This window comes from Plecotus auritus, assembly GCF_963455305.1.
Source record: "Plecotus auritus genome assembly, chromosome: 2".
Taxonomy (NCBI): Eukaryota; Metazoa; Chordata; class Mammalia; order Chiroptera; family Vespertilionidae; genus Plecotus; species Plecotus auritus.
Window position 1 is genome coordinate 230,033,246 of NC_137771.1, and position 24,677 is coordinate 230,057,922.

Here is a 24,677-nt window from a genome sequence, read left to right on the forward strand (position 1 = left end):
AGCCCGGCCGGCGTGGCTCAGGGGCTGAGCGCCGACCTAGGAACCAGGAGGTCACGGTTGGATTCCCGGTCGGGGCACAGGCCCGGGTTGCAGGCTCCATCCCCAGTGGGGGGCGTGCAGGAGGCCGCCCGTCCCTGATTCTCTCTCACCGTCGATGTTCCTCTCTCTCTCCCTCTCCCTTCCTCTCTGAGATCAACAACAAAAACAAATTTTAAAAAACAAACAGACCAGGAGGCCTGCACACCTGTTAGGGAGGCTGAACTCCGGAGCACGACCCGCCCCCTGCTGGGGGGATGTGGGGCAGCAGGAATGCGCGATCCCGGGTGGGGGTGCAGGTGGCACTGACCCTAAGACGCTCCGTGGTTTCTCAGGACCAAACCCTGTGACCGCGGGGCCCAGCGGCCATGCTCCGGCCGCTCCCCCAGAAGAGCTGAACGCGCAGGAGCTCACAGCCCCGCCCGGGAGCCCGCGCCGCGGCCCTCACAACAGCCGCCCCGGAGGCAGCCTGCCCTCCGCGGGTGGCGGGCGCGTCGCCGTGGTCCGTGCGTGCCGGGGAAGATGATTCAGCCGTGGGAAGTGAGCTCTCCAGCCACCAGCAGGCATGGAGGACGCTGGTGAACGTGACTAAGTGAACGAAGCCGGGGTCAAAGGGCTCCACGCTGTTCACCAGTTAACGGCCACGCGTCCAAGACGGAAACCATCCCCACACGCCACGATATGGCGTACAGAGGGATGAGATCCCAGCTGTAGAACGTTCTGGAAAAGGCAAAACTAGGGAGGCAGGAGAAGCTCAGTGGCTGCCAGCGGTCCAGGCAGAGGGACGGAGGGGCGAGCAGGTGGCGTGCAGGGTGTTTTAGGGCCGTGGGACGACTCGGTGTGGTGCGGCAGGGTGGACACGTCACCACACATTTGCCAAAGCCCATGGACTGGACACCCCCAAGCGTGACCCCGCTGTCAGCCTCGGGACGTAGGGGACGGCGGTGAGTCGGCACTGGCTCCGAGGTACCCCGTGCACCGCCCTAACGCAGCGTCCATGATGGGAACATTTGGGGAGGGATGTACGAGAACTCCGACTGCCACGCCCTTTTAACCTGCAAGCCTGGCCATGCGCACTCAGGCTCGGCCGGTGAGGGAGCAGACTTGGCAGGCTCCGTGACCGGTGAACGGAGGCCGCTTCGTGCTGCACCGCAGGCAGCGTCGGCGCGGACCCGGAGAGCGTTCCCAGGGAAACCGCTCTGCGCTGCGCACTGCAGACCCTCCCAGGCATTGTCACCGCGATGGTTTCACTTGGCAGTTCCCATCGCCTCACGGGATGCAGTGTAATTCATCAAAAGCGCCTCATTCACTGTCTCTCCCTCGGTAAAATAACGCCGGCCCGTCGCGTCATCCCTGGTGACAGAGGAGCAAACGGACTCAGACAATCGGGTGACAGCTCTCGCTGTTCCCACCAACCAGACGCGGTCTGTGTGAACGATTTAACGGAACTGTTTCATTAACAAGCCCGGCCCGGCCGGCGTGGCTCAGGGTCGACTGATGAGCCAGGAGGTCAGGGTTCGATTCCCGGTCAGGGCACATGCCTGGGTTGCGGGCTTGGTCCCCAGTGTCAGGGTGGGGGGGGGGGGGGGCGGGCAGGAGGCAGCTGATCCATGATTCTCTCTCATCATGGATGTTTCTCTCCCTCTCCCTTCCTCTCTGAAATCGATAAAAACAAATAAAATTTTAAAAAAAAGCCTGCGCCCTAGCTGGTTTGGCTCAATGGATAGAGCATCGACCTGCAGACTGAAGGGTCCCAGGTTCAATTCCGGCCAAGGGCACATGCCTGGGTTGTGGGCTCGATCCCCAGTAGGCAGCCAGTCAGTGATTCTCTCTCATCATTGATGTTTCTATCTCTCTTTCCCTCTCCCTTCCCCTTTGAAATCAATAAAAACAAATTAAAAAAAAAAAGCCTGGCTCTCGGCTCTTGGCTCGGAGCAGACAAAGGTGTGACTCTCTCCAAAGGCCTCACATCCAGGCTCGTCTGGCACCAGCGTCTTCAGGATAGACCCCGTGGGAGTCAAAGCCGTGCATCTGACATGTGCTGATGAGGAAGCAGATACCACCTCTGCACGGCTCCAAATCGGCTCCCGGGCCCGGCGCCATCGCCATCGCCATCGCCATGGCAGTCAGTGACGGGAGCACCTGGATTCCATGACCACTGGCCCCTCGGAACGGGAAGACCTGGAATGAGTAGCCCTCCCTCCTCCCCCGGGCCCATCTTCCTGATGGAGAGACTGGGGCTTGGGGGCTGACGTGCCTGGCCTGGCCGAGGCCCTAGGGGAGCCGCCCCGGGTCGGAAAGGGGCAGCTGCACACGGGACCCGATGGGAAAGGTCACCTGCCGACACTGTCGGGGCGACTGACAGATTCCGCCCAGAGCTTCACCCGGAGCCCACGCCGGGACGGACCCAGGACTGCCGGGCACGGCTGTGTCCGCACTGCAGCCTCCGGACCGCAGAGACAGCGTCGGAGGCCCAGCAGGTGCAGAGCCACCAAGGAAAAGGTGTCCTTCAAGGACAGTCTGACAAGGAAGAGACAAAAGAAGGCCTCTACACAGGCTAGGTGTGCTCCGTCCAAGTCTATCGTACACGTCCAGGACTCTCAGATACCAGTACTAGCGGATACTCCCACGTCCTCCCATTCCCGGAGGAGCCACGGAGTATCTTCTTGGCCCTTTAGCGAAACGTGTCCGGGAAAGTGACAAGTCTGCACCCCAAGGGGAATCGCTTTCCGGAACCGGAACCAGAAAGAACCTCGTGGCAGTTTGAGAATTCAATGAAATTACAGTCACTCCACCCAGAGAGGCGTGTGTGCGCGTCAGCACATTAGCACGCGGACCGAAGGCTCTGGGAGGAAGCAGGGCGTGTGATCTGGACTGTGTCCTTGTCTCCACAACTAAGGTTCCCTGTGATGCAGGACGTGGTGTGTAATGGGATTGGAGGAGCTTCTCGGAGGCTGAGCCCTAGGCTTGCTTTGAGGGACGGCCTATCAGACCCACAGCAGCTCCTGTACGATGGTGGCCTCAATGAACGAGACTCCGTTTGCTCCAGGCTGGCCTTTCCCAAACCTGCCTCAGTCCTGGCTTCACGCCTTTGACGACGGCCAGGCCCTGCCAGGCAGAGGCTCCACAGAGCTGGGCAGGCCTGCGGTTTCTCCACTTGCACAGTTCACATCCAAACACGCCTCTCCGAGGCAGCGTTTGGAGGAGGGTCTAAAGACGCCTTCTCGGGCTTTAACGTTCGCTCCAGGCTCTGTGACCTGTGCAGCCCGCTGTCTCCGAGGAAGAGGTGTCTCACCCTGGTGACACGGTCAGCAGTGCCAGCACCACCAGGCCCTGCTCTGGAAAGGGCCGTTCACACTTCACGGGCTGCTGCGGGCTCGTGGGCACTGCTCATCTCGGCCCTCCTGGCAGCCACAGAGGAGACGCCTTTGAATGGTTGGGCTCCGACTTTATTGACAAAGACAGGAAACAAGTGGGCGTGATGTGTCCCAACAAAACTTTATTTATTTATTGTCAATCCTCTCTTGAGGACATTTTTTCACTGATTTTTAGAGAGAGTGGAAGAGAGAGGGAAAGACAGAGAGAAACATGGACGTGAGAGAAACACATCGATTGGCTGCCTCCGGCTCGAGCCCTGACCAGGGCCCAGGAAGGGGAGGAGCCTGCAACCCAGGTCCGTGCCCTTGACCGACATTGACCCCAGAGGCCAATGCTCTGTCCACTGAACCACACCATCTGGGGCAAAACTTTATCTACAAACACGAACAGCTGCCTGGATTCAGCCTCTGGCCCGCATTTACCAGCTCCTGCCTCACCCCAACCTGAACAGGGAGGTTAAATGATTTAATACAAGGAAAGTACTTACAATAACAGGGAGGACAATAAGCACTTTATAAGTAAAACTAGTGGCCCGGTGCATGAAATTCGTGCTCATTAAAAGGGGATTAATTAGAGGAAATATTTTAATATTGCTATTTGCCCTTTCTCTATAATAGAAGTGTCAGAGATGAAAGAAAATTAGTAAAATGTATATGAAAATCTCCCTCCTGTCAGAGTCTAGGGCGTACCATGGGACCCAGAGTCAAGTCCCCGCCAACCTGTGCGCGCCTCGAAATCGTGCGAGACCCAGACCTGACCGGCCCACCCCTGTCAAGCCCTGCAGGGCGGGGGGCGCAGCCTCAGGTCCCTTGGCCTGGCCTCAGGTTCCCTGGCCCCGGCGTACGGCGTGATGGCGTGACGGCCATTTGCATAGTGGCTCTTTATTATTTGGGATTATTCTTTCAAAGGGGCAAAAATATAGGGGAAACCATACCCAAAGGCATTCGACACATTAGAAAACCTCAGTTTGAACTATGATTCTGCTTCCAAATGCTGTACAAGTTAGACCAGACACGTCAACCCTCTGCGCCTCAATCTGTCCATCAGGAAGATGGGTCAGCAAACTTTTCTGTAAATATTTTAGGTTTTCCAGGCCATAAGTCTCCCTCACAATTACTCATCTCTGCGATTCCTATTGTTAAACACAGCAATATACACTATATAAGTGGATGGGTGGGCGCCAATAAAATTGCTTTTGTGTAAATATATTTTACTAGAGGCCCAGTGCATGAAATTCGTGCGGGGGGGGGGGTTGTCCCTCAGCCCAGCCTGAACTCTCTCCAATCTGGGACATCCCTCTCACAGTCCAGGATTGCTGGCTCCCAACCGCTCACCTGCCTGCCTGCCTGATTGCCCTTAACTGCTTCTGCCTGCCAGCCTGATTACCCCCTAACCACTCCTCTGCCAGCCTGATCAACACCTAACTGCCCTCCCCTGCCAGCCCGATTGCCCCTAACTGTCCTCCCCTGCAGGCCTGGTTGCCCCCAACTGCCCTCCCCTGCTGGCCTGGTCACTCCTAACTGCCCTCCCCTGCCAGCCTGGTTGCCCCCAACTGCCCTCCCCTGCCGGCCATCTTGTGGTGGCCATCTTGTGTCCACATGGCGGTGGTCATCTTTGACCACATGGGGGAGGCCATCTTGTGTGTTGGAGTGATGGTCAATTTGCATATTACCTCTTTATTATATAGGATTTTTCCATTAAATACTCTCTCTGCTTTGGAGCGGATATTCACTCGTGCATTCCACAGTCACTGGCCAAGCATGCGCGCCGTGTCTACTCTACGAGCAAGACTAGAGGTGCTCGGACACTTGAGGCCTGCACGGTGCACCCATAAAGGGGGGTGGGTGCAGGGCCTCGGCCAGTGGCAGTATCACCAGGCCTGGAGGGCGTGTGAGTGTGCAGCCCCGGCCAGTGGTAGTATCACCAGGCCTGGAGGGCGTGTGAGTGTGCAGCCTTTGTTTCCACCAGTACTTTAGGAGCTCAAGCACCACACCCCAGACCCACCCTCCTCCTGTGCAGAGCTTCCGGGCAAGATGGAGCGTCACTTTTCCCATTTCTAAAACCCTAGGAAGCGCTGACAAAGCGCGGCGGTTGAGTTGTGCTATTTGTGTTTTTGTTGGTTGGCTTTGCTCGCAGGCGCCGACCCGTAAGACGGCAACGGGGCAAGGACTCAACAGGAACACGAGGGCGTGGGCCGGGGGGGCAGGTGAACGCGTGGACGCGGCGATCACGGGCTGAGAGAGCGGAACAAACAACGCAGGGGAAGCAGGGAATCTAAGCAGGTTCCACGCCTCACGGGAGGAGAGAACACAACGGCGCAGTCGTCAGCGGTGTCGGCGTTCCCAGTAACCACACTGGAAACCAGGAGAGGGGCTGTTGACTGTGCCAAAGAAGACGTATTCCCACCTGGAGTGCCCCACCTGGGCACCCTACCGACCGAGCCTGAGGATCAAGGTCTTAGAAAAACATCTACCTCCCGTGTACTGTTCTCAGAAAGCGACGGGAACCGGGAAGAGGGAGTCCTGGGCACAGGCAGCGGTGACTCACCAGAGCGGCTGAAGGGCCCTCCAGGCGGCATGAGGGGGGCCACTGGGTGCCTGGGCAGCAGGAGGGGCAGCCACCTTGGTCCCCACAGAGGCAGGTCGGCGGCCACAGCAGTGGCTCCGGAGGGCTGTCAGGGGATGGACTTCACTGGGCTGAATGGGAGGAGGTTTAGACAGTCAGTCCGCAGAAGAGCAAAGACGAGAACGTGAAACAGAAAGCAAACACACACACACTTGGGCTCCGGGGCAGCGGCCGCAAAGGGACAGTAATGGCGGGGACTCCGCTTGGCTGCGACTGGCATCTGCATGGCCTTGGTGCTGTCAGTGCTGAACGTGGATCTCACTGGAATTCAGGACTGAAGGGGGGGGGTCGGGGGGAGGGGGGAGGGGGGAGGAAGAGGTCCGTGCAGGGAGAAAGGGCCGAATCCCCGTCCTCCAGGGAGGACGGCAACAGGCAGTGGCCCAGACGGGAAAAGCAGGAAGTGGCAATGCAGACCATCCTGGCAAGGACCTGCCTGGAGGGGCGGCCTCTGGAGTGAAGAAGGCGGGAGGGGGGCACCTCCAGCCCAGTGGGGCCGCCTTTTCTGGCCACGCCCACCGGAGCCTCTCTAACATCCTGGTGCCCCTGTGACACAGAATCCTTGTTGTTCAGAAGGTGACTCCCAGTCCCGTGGAGAAAGCCTGGAAGGCCATGAACTTCAAGCTCCCAAAGAACCTGGAAGCCATGGAAGAGAAAAACAAAAGGACGAAAGGTCCCGAGGAAGACGTCACTAAGAAACTGTTAAAAAACAATAATAATGTGAAGTGACGTGAAAAAATAGCAAATAAAGGTTCAAAACATAGAGAACTGAAATGCATAAAGATGCCACAATTCTATTTACATGCTGTCTATGAGGCCCCTAGAACCACAAATGCAAAAACGTCACTGTTCATAACGCATTCTGGAATCGCCCCCTTAAACATCACATTGCCCTCCCACCCCCGGGCGTGTGTCCACGTGGGAACCGCTGCTCCAGTGTGTGAGCGGGTCCAGGGTGTGAGCGGGTCCAGGGTGTGAGCGGGTCCAGTGTGTGAGCTGCTCCAGTGTGTGAGCGGGTCCAGGGTGTGAGCAGGTCCAGTGAGTGAGCGTGTCCAGGGTGTGAGCGGGTCCAGGGTGTGAGCAGGTCCAGTGAGTGAGCGTGTCCAGGGTGTGAGCGGGTCCAGGGTGTGAGCGGGTCCAGTGAGTGAGCGTGTCCAGGGTGTGAGCGGGTCCAGGGTGTGAAGGGTCCAGGGTGTGAGGGGTCCAGGGTGTGAGCGTGTCCAGGGTGTGAGGGGTCCAGGGTGTGAGCGGGTCCAGGGTGTGAGGGGTCCAGGGTGTGAGCGGGTCCAGGGTGTGAGCGGGTCCAGGGTGTGAGCATGTCCAGGGTGTGAGGGGTCCAGGGTGTGAGGGTGTCCAGGGTGTGAGGGGTCCAGGGTGTGAGGGGTCCAGGGTGTGAGCGGGCCCAGGGTGTGAGCGGGCCCAGGGTGTGAGCGGGTCCAGGGTGTGAGCGTGTCCAGGGTGTGAGCGGGCCCAGGGTGTGAGCGGGCCCAGGGTGTGAGCGGGAAGACCTCCAACACAGACCCGCGTGCGGATGCCCTCGACCCAGAGGGGAGGGAGCGAGCATTCGAAGCCGCCACAGTATGCGCTGCTCTCCCGTCCTGTCCTTGGCGGGGGCCACCCTGACCTCCGCCCAGGCCCTCGGTCGGCAGCGGGACTTGGGGCCGGTCAGCTCTGTCCCTTTGCAGATCAGGCCGCTGCTGTCACCGCCTCGGGAGCTGCCCGCGTGGCGCTCCAGACGCCCTTGCTCCTCTTCCGTCGAGCTCCTGGCAGCGTGAGGTATTTCTCCCATCGCTTTAAGGTGGACCCTCCCCGAGGAACCCCTGAGCACAGACAGGAGCACCGCCGGGCCCCCAGCCGGAGCTAAGCGGACCACGGATGAGAGCGTGCAGCGGGGAAGGACACACGGATGCCGGGGGATGCGGACTACGTTAGGAGACATGGGTTTACCGCTCTGGTTAGACCTGGCTGCACGTCAACCTTCGACTCTCCATCTGTTTTTGTGAAGAATTGGTAGCCAAAAAGCCACGGGTTTTTCATGGGGGTTTTTGTTGTTGTTGTTCTGTTAATCCTCACCCCAGGATATTTTTCCATGATTTTTTAGGGAGAGTGGAAGAGAGAGGGAAAGACAGAGAGAAACATCGGTAAGAGAGAGACACATCGATTGGTTGCCTCCTGCACGCACCCTGACCAGGGCCCGGGCCGGGGAGGAGCCTGTGACCGAAGTACGTGCCCTTGACTGGAATCAAACCTGGGACCCTTTGGTCCGCAGGCCGATGCTCTATCCACTGAACCACACCAGCCAGGGCTGAATTTTACTTTTTATCCCAGAGATTCCCTGCTTCGCTTCCTCCTCCCCCTGCGTCTGCCACCCCTGCCCTGCATGTCCCTCCTCACTATACGCAATGATTCTCAGGCATAAAGTAACCCCGAAGCGGCCATTCCTCCAACCACTGTCTCCGCCGTTGGCGATGCTGCTCCCGGGACTGGGCCCTGAGCCTGGGCTCAGACAAGCGCTTCGGAACGTTCTCCGGGTTTGGAGCTTCTCCCTGGACGCTGCTGCGGACGCCTGCTGGTGACGGCGATGGCATCCAACCCACCGCGTACCGACTCGAACCTCTGGATGGAGGATCCGTTTCCGTGTAGCCGGTATTTTCAGACGTTGGGTCCAAGGTCAAGGACACAGAGTGGGGGCTGGCACACCGCTTAGCAAGTCACCTTCTTGTGAAAAAGTCAACACAAAAACGCAGGAACGCGGCCGCGCGTTCCGGGAAGGGCACGGGCAGCCGAGAAACCTTGTCGTCCTGGTTCCAGCTCTCTCGGCCGCGTCCACACCGGCCCCTCTCCTCTGCCGCCGTTCCTCACCGGGAAGGCAGAGCTCTAACACAGGTGCCCTCGCCCGGCGGGCGCGGCTCGGTGCTTGAGCGACGACCTGTGAACCAGGAGGTCACGGTTCGATTCCTGGTTGTGGGCTCGATCCCCAGTGTGGGGTGTACAGGAGGCAGCCGATCCATGATTCTCTCTCATCATTGATGTTTCTTTCTCTCTCTCCTTCTCCCTTCCTCTCTGAAATAAATAAAAACATTTTTTTAAAAATCCTATATAATGAAAGCTCAGCAACTGAAACAGTGGAACAACCACAACAACCAGAAACTGGAATGACCGTGGCCCCTCCCACCGGCCAGCCCTGCCCCCCAGTGGGGACCCCCACCAGGGCAGGCCGGCCAGCCCCCACCCGTGCACTGGGCCTCTATTCTCCTATATAACAAAAGGGCAATATGCAAATTGACCCTAACAGCGGAACGACTGCTCGACCAGTCACGGTGAGGCGCACTGACCACCTCTTGGTCCCTTTCCTGGGCCCAGGCTCCCGTCGCTCGATGGCGAATGGGGAACCGGGGGTGGGTGGCGGCGGGGGGCGGGGCTGGCTGCCGGCAGCCGAGGAAGATGGCCCTGATCGCAGGCCAGGCCTTGGTACCGTACCTGCACACGAATTTCACACACCGGGCCTCTAGTAAATAAACAAATAAGATTCCTTAGAATCTACATCCCTTCCTCTTAGGGGGTGGAGCAGCCCCCGAATGAAAAAAGAATTATCTCAGGACTCCTTCCCTGGTTTTGATTCGGCGAAGAGTCCACGGGTTTGTAAGAAACCAAAAATACACTGGACAGCCATGGGCAGGACAAGAAGGAAGAGAATCCCTCGTCCTCTTCCCCGTGGAGCCCGTTACCAGCGCCACCAACGAGGTTCCCCAAGCCTCTGGGTCACCGGCTGCTCCTGCCCAAGCAGAGCCCATTCGGTCGGTGACACCGGGGGCCCAGGACACCCAGACCATGGCAGGGAGAGATGGTGGTTTGTTCATCCAAACATTTCTCGAATTAAGCCATCACGTCCCAAAATAGCGGCGCAGCATCGCCGCGAGCCTCCTCCTGAAAGCCCGGAATGCGGCCGCGTGTGGAGGGGTCACCCTCGGTGCAGACACGGGTGACTGATGGCCGGGCCTCGGGGACACCTGTCCGCTTCCCGTTTTTAGCCGCGCGGACTCGCCTGCACAGACGCGGTCGATGACAGCCACGTGTGCCAGAGCAGTGGTCGCACTCGGACTAAAGCGGAGCCTCAGATGCGTCCCCTGCTCCTTAAAAATACACTTAAAAGTCGCGGTATCGGCCCCAAGCGAGTGGCTGCCGCGCCTCTCAAGGGAGACACGGGAATAGGGTGTGAGCTCCACAGAGGGCGGCCGTCCACCGGGGCCCCAGCCAAGTGGGAGGAAGGCTTCCTGGAAGAGGCGGCGGATAGACCCGACCTTGTCCTGCGGCAGAGAACCCAGCGAAGGTCGGGGCCTCTCCTCTGCGCTTTTTTTATTATTTTTTTTAGCATGTTTATATTGAATTTTTTTTTAAATCCTCACCCGAGGATATTTTTCCATTGATTTTTAGAGAGAGTGGAAGAGAGAGGGAAAGACAGAGAAACGTTGATGTGAGAGAAACACATCAATTGGTTGCCTCCTGCATATGCCCTGACCAGGGCCCCGACCAGGGCCCCAACCAGGGCCCCAACCAGGGCCAGGGAGGAGCCTGCAACTCAGGTACATGCCCTTGACTGGAATCGAACCCAGGACCCTTTGGTCCACAGGCCGACGCTCTATTCACTGAGCCACGCTGAGTGTGGCTATATTGATTTTTGAGAGAAAGGGAAGGAGAAAGATAGAAACATCAATGAGAGAGAATCATGGACCGGCTGCCTCCTGCAGACCCCCTACTGGGTGGAGACGGATCCCGAAACCCAGGCCTGTGCCCTAACCGAAATCAAACCCATGACCTCCTGGGTCAACGCTCCACCACGTTGCCACATCGGCGGGGCCTCCCGTGAGCTTTGAGAATGCATTACATCCACCAGCAGTTAGGGCTTCATGAACCAGAAGGAGCCTCCCTCGGGTGCACGTGACCGAAATTCGCGTGCAGGTACGGCACCAACTTAATCTCACCGTTTGCCAATTTAAGCCAAGTCACTCAAATTAGACCCGTCTATGCCCAGTGCCCGTCAGGGCCGAGGCCCATGACATGGAAGCTGTTTGTCTATCAGGAAAACATTCCTGCCCACGAAAAAAGGCGTATTGCTTTAGAAGACCTTCGGGACTAACGACAGTGAATTCATACTCTGAATGCTACAATTATGTATATATTCAGAATCTTAAAGAACTCTCTGCAGAGCCCAATTAGCGCGCCTTTAGAATTCTATTCCCAAATTTAGATTCTGAAATTCACAATGAACAAGAATGACATTCCCTTTTTACCAAGAAAAAAAGTAAATGAAGATACAGACAGTATTGTGTACTCCATTTAGGTTTTTCAAACAAAGATTTCAAGAAAATTGTATCTATCCCTGACCTGAGATGTTTCTGACGAGTCTCTTCGGGGACAGGTTAAGAACTAAAGCTCGAGAAGCTTTAAGCAGGTCTCCTGGTTGTGCCCACAAGTGACAATGAATCGGGGCCCCTGGGGTTACATTACAAATACTCAAACCAGAAGACTGCTTTTAAATCACCCCTGGTTGAGCCCCTGGGGAAACTTGTGCATCATTTATACTTACATTTATCTTCTAAAAATGATTTACACTCGTACGTTTCGTTCGTTTTTGATGACAAGATCCCACTGTCATTTACTCGACTCTTCTAAACTCACGTGGCTTAATCACGTGGCTTCATCACGTGGCTTAATCACGTGGCCGCCCAGTACATGTCCAGGTCTGGTCTGGAGTCGTATAGATAAAAGTAAATAACATACCAAGCTCACAAGGCACCGCCACTGCCCAGGGCTGTGCGTGGGACATTAGAGGCATCAGAGAGCCGGCCGGCCGGACGACAGGCCTTCCTGAAGCAAGCACAGGGTGACCACATGGGAGTGAACGGGGAGGGGCCACCCTCGCCTCCCACCCACCCCTCCCTCCCTGAGCCATGACTGTGTCTTCAGTTCCCAGATTCGCTAACCGTTTCTGTATTTGTATTGTTTTACTAGTGGCCCCGTGCACGAAATTCGTGCACATTAAAAGGGGGACCCAGAGTCAAGTCCCCGCCCACCCACATGTGCCTCAAAATCATGTGAGACCCAGACCCGTCTGCCCCCCTCATTGGGGTAGATCCAGACCCGGCCGGTCCCACACTTCTTAAGCCCCGCTGGGCAGGGGGCGCAGCCTCAGGCCCCCATCAAGCCCCGCTGGGCGGGGGGTGTGGCCTGAGTTCCCCCGACCCAGCACTGGGGGTGCACCTTGAGGTCCTCTGTCAAACCCTGCTGGGTGGGGAGCACGGCCTGAGGTCCCCTGTCAAGCCCCGCCAGGCAGCGGGGGGGGACAGCCTCAGGTCCCCTGGCCCGGTGCTGGGGTGGGGGGTGTGGCCTAAGGTCCCCCGGCATGGTGCCAGGGTGGGGGGCACGGCCTGAAGTCCTCTGTCAAGTCCCACCTGGTGGGGGCACAGCCTGAGGTCCCCTGTCAAGCCCTGCCGGGTGGGGGCGTGGCCTGCGGTCCCCTGTCAAGCCTCACGGGGGCGGGGGAGGGTGTAGCCTCAGGTCCCTGCTGATTGCTCATTAAGACTCCTTAAGGGAACTTGGCTTCAGTTGGGGTGCAGTCATCTTTGTGATGGAGTGATGGTCAATTAGCATATTCCTCTTTATTAGATAGGATTGATTTCAGAGAGGAAGGGAAAGCGAGAAACATCCATGATGGGAGAGAATCATGGAACTGCTGCCTCCTGCACGCCCCTCACTGGGGATGAAGCCCACCACCCGGGCAGGGGTCCCGACGGGGAATCGAACCATGACCTCCCGGCTCCTAGTTGACGCTCAGCCCCTGAGCCCCGCCGGCTGGCCCCAGCTGTTTCTTTTTCAGTTTCCACTGACATTCACCTGGATCCCGCCTGTGCCAGGGCTACACCACGGGCTTTACATACAAGGATTCACCTCATCCCCACGACGGTCCTGCGACCAGGGCCAGCTTCCCGGGCCCAGGCACTGGGCCCCGCACCCAGGAGGGCCTCACGCTTGGATCGACAATCTAGTGTCGTCACCTCGAAACTGGGACGGGGGGGGGGGGGGCAGCATGGTCATTTCACCGAAACCTGAACAAGGGGCTCTGCACACGTCGTCACTAGTCCTGCCTGTGAGGTCAGCACTGCCATCACTCCCACTTTACAGACGTGGAAACTGAGGCCAGGGCAGGCGAGTCACTTGCCAGGGTCCAACAGCGAGTCACGGGCGCCAGGACCCAGTGCACACCTCTGTGCCCACCGGGAGCCGTGGGGACCACGTGCTCCACTCCTGCGGGTCCTGCGGTTCCCGCTGGGGTCACTTATTACAGGAATGTTGAGTCCACGCCCGCCTCCTGCGTCGGAGCTGTTTATAGATGCCCGTTGCAGTGGGTGAAGAAAGGGAGGTTTTGCGTTCAGAAATAAGCCGGGTGTGAAAGAACTGCTGAGCTGACTGAAAGACGAGAGGCCGGACGGCCGTGGCCGGGGCTCAGCTATTTAAGTGACAAGCAAGCGAGGTCCCGCTGAGCTGTTCCAGCTCCGGTCCCCAAATTAGAGCTTCTAGGGATGGGCCCAGAGGGCGACGCGAAAAGACCAAGTTAGCAGCCACGGCAATGGCACCGCGGAAGGCACGCGTCTGAGGTGCTCTGCTCGCTGCCTTTTATAGACAGAACCCCGAACAGCCCTGTGCAAGGGGCAACGGAAATAAAAGGCTTGCATCAGCGAGGATCAAACACTAAAATAAAAACCCAGCTTTCCCGAGGGCCATGAGTCAAAGGTCACGTCCCCCGTGGAGAGAAGCACTGCCCTCAGGCTCCTGCACCCCTCCCACCTGCCACGGCGCGTGGTTCCCAGCTTCTGGCCACGCCCCCCGCCCCCCCCCCCCATAAGCATCTCTAACATCCTGGTCCCCCCCGCCCACCCCCGGGAGCATCTCTAACATCCGGCCCCCACCCCCACCGTGAGCATCTCTAACATCCTGGTCCCCCCCGCTCCCCTGTGACACAGAATCCTTGTTCAAAAAGTGACTTCCAGTCACGGGAGGAAGCCTGAAAGGCCATGAACTTGGTCTAAACAAGCTTCCAAAGAACCTGGCAGCCATGGAAGAGAAAAATAAAAGGACGAAAGGACCGTGGGAGTCCTGAGGAAGAAATCACTAAGAAATAGTTAAAAACATAATAATAATATGAAGTGACATGAAAAAATAAAGTTTCAGCCCTAGCTGGTTTGGCTCAGTGGATAGAGCGTCGGCCTGCGGACTGAAGGGTCCCAGGTTCGATTCCGGTCAAGGGCATGTACCTGGGTTGCGGGCATGTCCCCAGTAGGGGGGGTGCAGGAGGCAGCTGATCGATGTTTCTCTCTCATCGATGTTTCTAACGCTCTATCCCTCTCCCTTCCTCTCTATAAAAAATCAATAAAATATATTTTTAAAAAAAGAAAAAATAAAGTTTCAAAACATATAATAGAGAACTGAGATGTATAAATGTCACAATATGTATTTATATGCTGTATTTGAGGCCCCTAGGACCATAAGAAATGCAGAACATTCACTGTTAACAACTCATTCTGGGATCGCCCCCCTTAAACATCACATTGGCCCCCTGGGGCGTGTGCCCCACGTAGGGAACCGCTGATTAAAGGTAACAGTGGGGGTGTCCCTTTGACTAAAACGTAGGCATAAGGACATTGCTTGCCACGTTGTTGGACAAAACAGTACGTCTCTGAACTTCCGTTTCCTCACGTCCACAAAGAGCGAGAACAGCGTTCATCTCATGCAGCAGCCATGGCCACAGACTCGAGCTCAGCCTGGAGAAGAGGCGTTTCCCTGTCAGCCAAGTCATCGCCATTAGCCATGAACAGACCACGCGACAAATGTCTTCACCGACGGACAGCACCCTCCCGAGAACCCACAGTCTGAAGCAGGACCGGCTCACTCACAGCTCCGCACAGCCAGGGCTCCCCGAGTTTCCCTGCTGTTCTCGTACCTCTATGGCCTCCTGGCCTCGCCATGGCTGCCGCGGCCCCACGCACCACAGCCCCACACGCCACCTTCCAAAGGGGGGGGTAGGGTGGGGGAGGAAACCATCCCCGAAGCTCGCAGCGGGTTTCCCCGGAACTGGGTCAATGTGCGAAGGAGGTAGGATGTTTCTGAATCGCGTGGGCCCCTGCTCTACCTGCACAGAGCAGTGCGGGGAGAGGAGACGGCTGCTGCCTTGGCCATGGGCAGTCTCTAGAACAGGGGTGGGCAAACTTTTTGACTCGAGGGCCACAATGGGTTCTTAAACTGGACCGGAGGGCCGGAACAAAAGCATGGATGGAGTGTTTGTGTGAACTAATATAAATTCAAAGTAAACATCAGTACATAAAAGGGTACGGTCTTTTTTTTTTTAATTTCAATAGTTTTATTCATTTCAAACATTTTAACAAGAAGAATGTAAACACTAATTATTATAATTTGAAACTTCAACAAATGGAGGAATCATAGCACAATAACATACCTTCTATTGAAGATGGCAAAGGCAAAATAAAATTGCCTAACAAAGGAAAGGTACAAAAGCCTTTCAAATTAAACTTAAATATAATAAAATAACTTAAAACTAAAACAAATAGAAAAGAACAAAATGTGTAAACAGTAAATTAAACATTTTCTTTAGTGCAACTTCCAAATTATGCCCGGGACGTAGATGTAGATGGCAATGTAGACTGGGTTGAAAGGTTTTTGGTCTTTAAAACATCACCTTCAGTGGGAACAGTGTTGTTGGTCTCCTTTTTAGCTAATGCTCTGACACTGTGCTCTCCAGGGGCGTGTCTCCCTACATCACCACGATAACGTGTCTCCGCATTCCCAGGGTGATGTCGGGGGACGCGTCCGCGGGCATTACAAGGAGCCTCTGGAAGATGGAGAGGTTGTTCCTTCTACTGAATGGGGATATAAATCCGCCCACTCAGAAGAAGGAGCTGCGGCCGTGTTTCCCGACGTTGCCATGTTAACACTGCTGCTGGCGAAGGAGCGGAGGGGAGAGCAAGAGAACCCTCCGCTCTTTCGGCTCCGCGGGCCGGATAGAACAGCCGAACGGGCCGGATCCGGCCCGTGGGCCGTAGTTTGCCCACGGCTGCTCTAGACGGTTCCCTCCTAGTCCTGGGAGCTCACCCTCAGACCACGGCCATTTCCGTAAGCAGAGTGTGTCACATCCCAGAAGGTCAACGCCAGCCCCAAAGCCCACACAGGCCGGCCTCTCTCCTGCCACAGCCACAGCGTGGGGAGGACAGGTCAGAGCAGCAAGGAAGCACCAGGCGGGGCCCTGCGCCAGGAGGGCAGTGTGTGTGGGCTGAGTGTCGACCTATGAACCAGGAAGTCATGACTCAATTCCAGGTCAGGGCACATGCCCAGGTTGCAGGCTGATCCCCAGTGCAGTGGGGGGGGGGGGGGGGGGGGGTGCGTGCAGGAGGCAGCCGATCCACGATTCTCTCTCACCATTGATGTTTCTCTCTCTCTCTCCCTCTCCCTTCCTCTGAAACCGATAAAAATAATCTATAAAAACAGCTCAATCACACACACTCGGGAAGGCCTTTCTCCTCTGAACCAGCCCCGGGGAGAAAGTGAGCAGAATGGGAACGTGAACGTGAGAGACAGGAGCCCAGACCTCCTCGGGGCCACGAGCCAGGGAGCCCTCCGCTCTGACCGCACCTTCCAGGGCGGGTCCCAGGCACCCCGAGGTGAGCGGGGATTCCAAGGCGCAGAGACAGCGTTGGCCTCAGCGTGACCCCCAGCCCGGCAGTGACCGTGGCCTCTGCTGGCCCTCCACGAGGCTGCAGGGCCTGAAACTGAAATCCTAAGTATAGACCAAGGCCACGTCACAGTCAGGAGGAGGCAAGTGACCCCAAGCAAACCTTCTGATGTCCGTTTTTTTTTTTTATCTTTATCTGAGAAGAATCTGAAACCTCCCGCCTCCTCTTTAGAGAGAGAGGATCGTTAATGGCCTGTGAACCGGAGTTTGTTTGTTTTTTAAATTTTTTTAAATATATTTTATTGCTTTTTTACAGAAAGGAAGGGAGAGGGATAGAGAGCTAGAAACATCCATCAGCTGCCTCCTGCACACCTCCCACCGGGGATGTGCCCACAACCAAGGCACATGCCCTTGACCGGAATCGAACCTGGGACCCTTCAGTCCGCAGGCCGACGCTCTATCCACTGAGCCAAACCGGTTAGGGCTGAACCGGAGTTTAAATCCGGAAACACTTCCTCATCAGAAGGCCCCGGTTCTGGTCTTGGAAACTCAACGGAGAGAGAAACCCCTCAGCCCCCGGCCTCAGGGGTGGGTTTCTTTGTTCCTGTGAAATGGAGAGACCTGCTGACAGCATCTCCCACAAGCAGAATTCTGCTCTTCACCGGCATCCTCACCTTGTGGCTCACAAGCCCACAGCTTGGGAAACACGGCGCATAAAGTCAAAGGAGCCACCATCAGGAGTCCCGAGACCCAGCGTGGAAGCCCTGCTCTGCGGGGACACTCCCTGACCCGCGCATCCTCAAGGTTAAACAGAGGTCATAACAGCACCCCACACGAAGTGGAGACACCTGGGTGAGCAGCTGTCACATGGTCCTTGGCCTGCAGGAGGCAAGGCTACATGGTATTCTCATGACCCTCGGAAAACACCGAGGGCGGGTTCAGCATCCCTCCCTCCCGCTGAAACAGAGGGGGTCAGAGCCGCTGGAAAGTGGGCGCTGAGAAATATCACTGACCTTCCACTGACAAGGCCTCAGAAGGAGCGGTGACAGTCTCCCCCAGGAACACGCGTCGCTTCCCGGTTCTCCCGTGCGACCCGAATCAGCAGACGACTCGACACGGGCGCCGCCACGGAGCACCTGGTGGGAGCCCTGGTTTCTGCGGCTTCGCTGGTGGGGAGTGTGGCTGGAGGGCAGTGTGGCTGGAGGAGGAGGGGAGAGCTGTGTGCAGGTCAGCAGGCCCTGGCCGCACGGACACGTGCCAGAGGGCGAGGGCCACACCAGACTCGGGGACTTGGTGCCACAAGAGGAAAGTAAAACACGGCACGGATGTCGTTCTATGGGCGGTACATTAAAATGATAGAGTTTGAGAAGTTGGAGTAAAGAGGGTCTATTTTAAAATGGATTGACCTGTTTCTTTTTACTTGTTTAATGTTGTCTGCTAAAAAACTTTGAAACGACATATACAGCGTGCGTTATAGACAAGGCTGATATTGAAAGAGGAAGACACACACACACACGCACACACACACACGCACACGCACACGCACACGCACACGCGCGAGGGAAAAAGAGTCCCAAGAATGTAACAAACTGAAAAACCGCGGTCCGTGAGGGAGGACATGGGCCTGGCGATTCCAGCTCCACCTACAGAGAGGAAGCCGTAGCGCCAGCTGGTGTGGCTCAGTGGGTAGAGCGTCGGCCTGCAGCCTGGAGGGTCCCGGGTTCGATTCCAGTCCAGGGCACAGGCCTGGGTTGCAGGCTTGATCCCCAGTAGGGGGCGTGCAGGAGGCAGCCGATCCATGATTCTCTCATTATTGATGTTTCTATCTCTCTCTCCCTCTCCCTTCCTCTCTGAAATCAATCAATCAATCTTATTTTTAAAAAGGAAGCCATGGAGATTGCCTTGTCTGTCAGCTGAAAGAGACTGCATCCCTGTGCACTTTATGGATTCTGCTTCGTCACGTGGGACAGAGGGGAGAAAAGCTGACCCACCCACCCTCTCCTCTCGGACAGTAGTTTTTACTCACAAAACGTGTGCTCTCTGGGAAGTGGTTAGGAAGGCGTAGGTTAGGGGATGTGCGCCCTCTGCAGGCTGCTTGGTGACATTTTAAAAGAAAAATAGCCGTGAAGGCGAGGAGGAGTGATGCGGGATGCGGATGAGCGGCCTCTCACGTCGCTGCGTTTTCAGCTGTCCCCACGCACTCACTCAAAAGCAGGGAACAGGCTGATGACGTGGAAGCTATTTCTAGGTCAGGAAAACCCTTTCTTCTTCTTTAAAAGTATCTATTTTATTGATCTCAGAGAGGGAGGGAGGGGAGAGATAGAACATCCATGATGAGAGAATCATGGACCGGCTGCCTCCTGCACGCCCCCCACGGGAATGGAGCCCGTAACCCGGGCCTGTGCCCTGACCGGGAATCGAACCCTGACCTCCTGGGTCATAGGTCGACCACTGAACCACGCCAGCTGGGTTACCCTTTCTCTTTTCTCTCCCTCCCCTCCTTCTTTTTATTATTTTCCTTTATTTTTTTCACTCTTTGAACAACTGAAACACACTTTAAAAAAAAAAATAAACCCTCTATAAACACAAGCCACAAGGTCAAATTCAACGTTGAGATGATGCTGCTTAATTCTCTGCGATATCGTCATGAGGTTAGTGTGTGATCTTACTCCTAAGCCCCACCTCACAGAGCAGGTCAAGAACAGGAGGAGCACACACCTTCGCCCACTGCAGCCCGCACGCCGCAGCCAGCGCGTCGCCTCAGCAGCCCTCGGCCCAGGAGGGGCCGCCCCCCACACGGAGGTCACATGCTGCTTTAGACCTGGACACCCGTCCTCGCTCGTTCCTGGCAGATCTGCAAACAGACAACACACGTCCACCTACATGGTAGCCGAGAGCCTGCTGATACCCACGCGGCTTCTGTCTGCCAAGCGGCAACGCACAGCGGTATTTTCATGGGGAGAGACGAACGGAAGACCCACCGTGGGACCCCAGCAGTGTGAGCAGCTTCTTGATTTAGGGGTGAGCAGTACCTCTGGGGACCCATGTCACGGCCCCTCCCGCCTCCTCAGCTTTCTCTGTCGCCACAAAGGAAGCTAATCACTGGACAGTCGCTGGGGAAGGGGAGTGTTCAGTGTCAGGAGGTGAGAGAAGCAGGACCGCAGAGGGGCTGTGCCTGCCACACAGACACACACACACTCAGACACACTCACATCCTTATAAACACACACACACATGTATACACACACTTATGGAGACTCACACATTCACATCCACATTCAGTCACACAGACACAAACACACACTCAGACACACTCACGTCCTTATAAACACACACGCAGACACGCATGTATACACACACTTATGCACAGACTCATTCATATCCACATTCACAGCCACACGGACACAGACACACACTCAGACACACGTCCTTATAAACACACACACACACACATGTATACACACACTTATGCAGACTCACACATTCACACTGACACACACACACACTCAGACACACTCACGTCCTTCTAACCACGCACATGCACACAAGCATGTATACACACACTTATGCAGACTCACACACATTCACATCCACATTACAGTCACACAGGCACAAAACACACACACTTACACTTTCACACACTTATACACACTCACATACATGCCACATATATGCACACATATATCGATACATACACTCACATGCATGTTCACATATGCTCACACACATGCACACGCTCACATACACACATTCACACACATACTCATACGCAATACACACATATACACGCATTAGCACTCACACAAACACACATGTACACGCACACTTTACCGTGTCACCTGTGCTCATGTCACACATCGGTGGGGCCCAGGCTAAGGCTCCTGTGACGATGGCAAAGCCGGGCTTCGGGAGGCTCAGGGAACAGCATTTGTGTTACGGGATGTATTTCCTATGATCGTTTTTATTATTTGCTGCCTAATTTTTTTTTTATTTTTTTTTAAATATATTTTATTGATTTTTTACAGAGAGGAAGGGAGAGGGATAGAGAGTTAGAAACATCGATGAGAGAGAAACATCGACCAGCTGCCTCCTGCACACCTCCCACTGGGGATGTGCCCGCAACCAAGGTACGTGCCCTTGACCGGAATCGAACCCGGGACCCTTCCGTCCGCAGGCCGACGCTCTATCCACTGAGCCACACCGGTTTCGGCTGCTGCCTAATTTTTTAAAGCCACCCTGATCCCTTTTAGCCTATCAAATAAAACCAGCGTCGTTCCATTAACCTTCGCAGGGTGTGACGTACGTAAAAGGAGCTTCTGAGGAGGGGCTGGAAGAACTCAGAAATCACGTGTCAGTCCTTACACACAGCTCAGCACGTGGTGGAGGCAACGCAGGCCCCCCGCTGCGCTCTCTGCTAACGACACTACACGGCACTGTTTTAGAACAGACACGTGCGGGAGCCCAGAGCGGGGGCGGGTGAATTAGTTGCTCTTTCTGTGCTCACAGTTAAACTTCTCACAGGAGAATGCGTGGAGCTGTGTCTAGTGAAGCTTCACGCCTCAGTTCAGCTGCCGGAGAAATGAAAGCGTCTCTTTACCGAGCGATGAGGACCAGGGACAGGTTCACGGCGCGGCCGGTCCTGACCAAGTCGGGAAATCCAGCACTTCTGGAAGTGTCCTTCACGCCCAGCAGCTCATAACGAAGCTCTGTGCCACTCCGTTAACTTGGGAGGCTAGAGCAGCCGTGGGCAAACTGCGGCCCGCGGGCCGGATGCGGCCCGTTCGGCTGTTCTATCCGGCCCACGGAGCCGAAAGAGCAGAGGGTTCTCTTGCTCTCCCCTCCGCTCCTTTACTTTGAATTTATATTCGTTCACACAAACACTCCATCCATGCTTTTGTTCCGGCCCTCCGGTCCAGTTTAAGAACCCATTGTGGCCCTCGAGTCAAAGAGTTTGCCCACCCCTGGGCTAGAGCAAACCCAGGATTTCCCTCTTGGGCATCAAAGTTTCGTTTTCATTGTAACCTTTACCTGAGCTCAGGTCCGATGTAAAGAAATTCTGTAACTGGTGTCTGATAGCACGGTGGTTAGGAAACGGGCTTTGGCCTCAGCCTGGATAAACCCTTTGGGAGCTGTGTGTCCTGAGACAGATATCCTAACCTCTCTGGGCTCCAGCTTCCTGGCCCAACAATCAGAGTTCATTCATCCGTCGAACACCTAACGGGTGCCAAGCCCTGTTCCAAGAGCTGGAAACATAATGATAACCAATATGTTTGGTCCAAATTCTCAGGAAGATGACATTCTTATTGGTGGAGAGATTTTTTTTTTAATTAGCATGAAAATTTTCAGGGGGTATTCGGTGTTCCGATGGGGACAAAACAGTGGTGTGGAGGAGGGGCTTTACACAGAGTTGTCAGGAAGCCCTCCCTGAGAGATGGGACTTAACCTGGGTCCTGAAGAACGAGGAGGAAGCATCCACGCCCAGCGGGAGGGCACCCGGCCAGGCAGCGGGATGTGGGGGAAGGCGGGAAGGACGTGAGCCCGCGCGCTGAGTGGGAACGAAGCGGGACGTGAGGCCGGGTGGGGGCGGTTGTGCCGGCCGCGGAGGCCCTGGTGCAGTTTGGCTGTAATCCTGAGTCTCCGGGAAGTCGTCGAGGGCTCAGCAGGTGGTTGTGACGACTATCCGAGCCGTCTCGTGAGGCTCAGCACGGGAGCCGGGGCTCGGGGTGAACACTGGACAGGAGGTGCCGGCATCGCTGTGACTGGGTCGCCCTGGCACAGAACACACAGCCCGTCCGAAGACTTCATCTTACGAAACTCAGGTCGAGCTCCTGCAGGGTGGATGGGGGGAGGACGGGCCTGAGCTGAAATGGGAACCAGTCGCCCACCACTCCCTCGAGCCCCGTGGCTCCCACCTGGCTTTGGCCGTGCCCCGCCCTCAGCATCTCTAAAATCCGATGGCCCGCGTCCCGTGACATAGAATTCTTATTCAAAAAGTGACCCCTGCTCACGGGGAGGAAGCCTGAAAGGCCATGAACTTGGTCTACACAAGCTTCCAAGGACATGGCAGCCACGAAAGAGAAAAATAAAAGAATGAAAGGACCGTGGGGTCCTGAGGAAGACGTCACATAGCAATATGAAGTGACATGAAAAAATAGCAAATAAAGTTTCAAAACATACAACAGAGAACTGAAATGCATCCATGTCACAACACCTATTTACATGCTGTCTGTGAGGCCCCTAGCCCAGCCGTGGGCAAACTACGGCCCGCGGGCCGGATCCGGCTGTTCTATCCGGTTCTCTTGCTCTCCCCTCCGCTCCTTTACTTTGAATTTATATTAGTTCACACAAACACTCCATCCATGCTTTTGTTCCGGCCCTCCGGTCCAGTTTAAGAACCCATTGTGGCCCTCAAGTCAAAAAGTTTGCCCACCCCTGCCCTAGACCCACAAGAAACGCAAAAACTTCACTGATTAGTAACTCATTCTCGAATCGCCCCCTTAACGTCAGCTTGCCCTCCTGGGACGGGTGCCCCGTCAGGAACCGCGGGTCTCAAGTTCTCATTGCCGCGGCTGCCTTACTGGGTTCCCTCGTCATCATCACCCGTTAAATGGAGCTCACCCCAGGCCGGCCCCGCTCGCCATTCTTGACCTTTGCCATCCACCGTGACATGGCACCCAGCCATGACATGGCGCCCAATCATCGGGGCGGGAACTCCGGGGCGGCTTCCTTCCAGACAGAGGTGCTCACAGGGATCATTGTTCCTGTGCTGGGACCTCCCTGGCAGGGCTGACTGGCAGCCATTGCTGTTTGCTCTGCCCTGGTGATTCCCTAAGACCCCGCCTCATCCAGTTTACAACCCCACCCAAGCTGGCAGCAACTTTTGCATCTGAATGGCCTGTCCTTGCTCAGGCTAAAATCTCTCCAACAAGCTGCAGCTGGGTCAGGGAGCCCAAACCTAACAATGAAAGGCCCAAGACCAGGCACCAGCACCAGCACCAGCACCAGCAGCAGCCTGCCTTGCTTCACAGCTGGGCCTCGTCTGGGCACCTCCAAACCCCAGACAAAGAGGAGGAATCTGCAGATCTCTCTGGAGCTCCTGCTGGGTGGCCCTAGGCAGTGGCTGACTTTGCACCTCCCTGGAGGCCCAAGAGCCAGTGTACCCAGTGGTCAGTGTCAGACCATCCAGATTACAACCCTTCACATCCATAAGCGACACACTCAAGGGGCAGACTCAGTGAGCACCAAAGCCCCAGTGAAGCAAGGCCTGCTCCATAGGGGTGTCTCCTGCACAGCCGCTCTCCCACTGTAGTCACAGCTGGTCCCCACAGCCAATTGGCTAGAAGGTCAATTCTTCCCAGTGACTCCAACAGCAATCAAGTCTCAACGACAACAAGACTGTGCTCACAGCCCACCAAAGGGGTGCACCTAGAGCTCCCAGCTGAGCCACTGGGCCCTAGAGGACACCTACTACACAAGGCCACGCTACCAACTCAGGAGACATAGCAGCTCTACCCAATACACAGAAACAAACGCAGGGAAGCAGCCAAAATGCAGAGACAAAGAAACATGTCACAAATGAGAGAAATGAAAGAAAGCAAACTACTCGATATAGATTTCAAATCAGTTATAAGGTTACACAAGAATCTTCTAGAAACCTCCAAAAATATGGAAAAGGACCAGTCAGAAATTAAGCATACTCTGACTGAAATACAGAATAATATACAGGATTCATGAGTAAAGTAGAGGATTCTGAGAATCAAATCAATGATTTGAAATACAAGGGAGCAAAAAAACACCCAATCATAAGAGCAAAAAGAAAAAAGAATCCAAAAAGTTGAAGATAGTGTAAGGAGCCTCTGGGACAACTTCAAGCGTACCAACGTCCGAATTATGGAGGTGC

The 24,677-nt window shown here is 55.7% G+C and overlaps 1 protein-coding gene across 7 annotated transcripts in view; it reads right to left on the reverse strand.

Moving 5' to 3' along the window:
• MAP3K7CL (MAP3K7 C-terminal like) overlaps positions 1 to 24,677 on the reverse strand; it is a 62,519-nt gene that overhangs the window by 32,445 nt on the left and 5,397 nt on the right. For 6 of the 7 annotated variants that reach the window (XR_013959893.1, XR_013959894.1, XR_013959895.1 and 3 more), the window contains one exon: positions 22,083 to 22,605. The gene's annotated coding sequence lies outside the window, so the exon portion shown is untranslated. Of the gene's footprint in view, positions 22,606 to 24,677 lie in introns of those variants that run through there. The other variant, XR_013959892.1, reaches the window with a different exon arrangement.